Below are 2,422 nucleotides of genomic sequence, written 5' to 3' on the forward strand. Positions count from 1 at the left end.
AATTCCCTTTCTTCAGCATGGGCTTTTTCCAAATTTTTTCTCTCTTCTTCTATAGCTTTTAAAACTACATCCTTCATTGCTTCTTTCTCAAACTTTGCAGCAGATACTAAAGCTTCTTTATTTCTTTGCCTTTCTTCCTCTAAACATTTTTCCAATATTTCCTTCTGTTCTTGAGATTGCTGAGTCAAAGCTTCCTTTATTTTTTCTCTTAACAATTCCTTCTCTGTATCTAGCATTTCAAGAAGCCTCTGATGCTGAGCATTTAGCAGCTCCTCACATTTGTGTGCTTGTTTCTCAATTGCAGAAATGTACTGTTTTTCAATAGCTTCGACTTGTTGCTTAACTGAAGATTGTAGTAGTGCCTTATATTCATCCACAATAATGCTGAGGGCTTCATGACCAGCTTTCCTCATGTCTTCCAATTCTTGTTTATGTTTTTCCTGAAGTTCTTTGTATCTATCTTGAAAAGAAATGGCCTCTTGCTCTTTTTCTTTTAGAAAGCCTTTTTCTAAGACACTATGTTTTTCCATTAATGATTCTACATCCTTTTTAATTCTCTGTTTTTCTTCTTCAGATACTTTGAGCTTAATCTCTAGACTTGAAATTTTTTGCTGAAGCTCTATGTTTGATACATTGGCTCCAGGATCCTCAGAATCATCCACAAGGGCAATTGTTCCATTATTTTTTTCATCAGTTAAATTCAATGGAAAAAGTGAGATATCCAGATGAGTGTGTGTTGATTGCTGAATCTGTGCTTTAGGAACATTGTGACTCACAATGCTGTTATCTGTATGGATATTCTCTGGAGATGAAATGATGGCATCGGAAGAGAGGCAGCCAACTGAAGGAGAAGAGTGGTCATGGTCCAGTACAATCTCAGGAGACGCTGATGAAAGATGGACTCCAGATACTGTAGGAAAGGCAGCCCAAGGAATAGCAGGAGATGTTGTTTGAGCGTCACCATTTCCACCACCAAAAGTCTCTGCAGCCTCAAAACCACCAAAATCATCATCATCCATTGTTCAAGTGGCACCAGAATCAGTCCTGGAACCTGGAAGTCCTCTTCCTCTGAGTCACGTAAAGAAGGGTTAGATGCCTGAGGAAGGATCAAGGTCTCGGTTGGGTGAAAGCATCGGTGACACAATCACGTGTATTTGTGCAAGGACTTTCAAAAACACTCGGTCCTGGAACGTGCAGGTGCCGCTATCCGCCGGCGAGAGCGTGAACGGGTGGGCACTCCCAGTCCCAGGTGCCAGGCTCCGTTCCCGCCGGAGACGGTCACACCCCCTGACTCGTGGTCTCCGCCACCGCGGGGGCGAGGCCGGAGCCGGCAGGCGGAGGGCGGCCAAAGTTCCGCCGCGCTGCCCGCCCGCCTCGTGCGGACCCGGCCCCAGCCGGAAGATGGCATTATTATTATTATTATTGAGACAGAGTCTCAAGCTATTGCCCTGGATAGAGTGCTGTGGCAACATAGCTCACAGCCACCTCCAGCTCTTGGGCTTGAGCGATCCTCTTGCCTCAGTTTTTCTATTTTATTTATTTATTTAGAGACAGAGTCTCACTTTATTGCCCTTGGTAGAGTGCCGTGGTGTCACAGTTCACAGCAACTTCCAACTCCTGGGCTTAGGTGCTCTCCTGCTGTAGCCTCCCAAGTAGCTGGGACTATAGGCACCCGCCACAATGCCTGGCTATTTTTTTTGTTGCAGTTCGGCAGGGGCTGGGTTTGAACCTGTCACCTTTGGTATACGGGACCATTGCCCTACTCACTGAGCCACACGCGCCGCCCAGTTTTTCTATTTTAGTAGAGATGGGGTCTCACTTTTGCTCAGCCTAATCTCAAACCTGTGAGCTCAAATTATCCGTCTGCTTCAGCCTCCCAGAGTGCTGCGATTACAGGCATGAGTCACCGTGCCCGGCCTAGGCCATATTATTTGTAATAGCTTTACTGAGATATAATTTGTGTATTGTATAGTTCATAGATTTAAAGTGTACAATTAAGGCTGGGCCTGGTTGCTCACACCTATAATCCCAGCAGTCTGGGAGGATGAGGCTGGTGGATTGCTTGAGCTCAGGCTTTCGAGACCAGCCTGAGCAAGAGAGATACCCCTTATCTATAAAAATAGACAGGCGTTGTAGTGAGCTATGATGCTGTGGCACTCTACTGAGGGAGACAAAGTAAGACTGTGTCTCAGGAAGATAAATAAAGTATACAATTAAATCGTGTTTAATATATGAACAAAGTTGTACATTCTAGCCACAATCAGTATTAGAATATGTTAATTACCGTAGAAAGAAACTTCATACCTGTTGTGATATAGATTAAACCAAAATGCTTTTTCCCACTATATTCAGAGTACTTCATACAATATAACATTTGTGACCCCAGATGAGTGGAAATTTTTTCTCTATACACCAAGCAAGA

General features: G+C 44.1%; 1 pseudogene across 1 annotated transcript; it reads right to left on the reverse strand.

Annotated features, from left to right (window-relative positions):
* Positions 1-5: 5 nt before the first annotated feature.
* LOC100961710 lies at positions 6-1,097 on the reverse strand (annotated as a pseudogene). Its single transcript, XR_001161801.2, has one exon. The product of XR_001161801.2 is annotated as a coiled-coil domain-containing protein 91 pseudogene (transcript).
* Between the last annotated feature and the right edge of the window lie 1,325 nt (positions 1,098-2,422).

This window comes from Otolemur garnettii, unplaced genomic scaffold (genome assembly GCF_000181295.1).
Source record: "Otolemur garnettii isolate 467f Iridium unplaced genomic scaffold, OtoGar3 scaffold00230, whole genome shotgun sequence".
Classification (NCBI taxonomy): domain Eukaryota; kingdom Metazoa; phylum Chordata; class Mammalia; order Primates; family Galagidae; genus Otolemur; species Otolemur garnettii.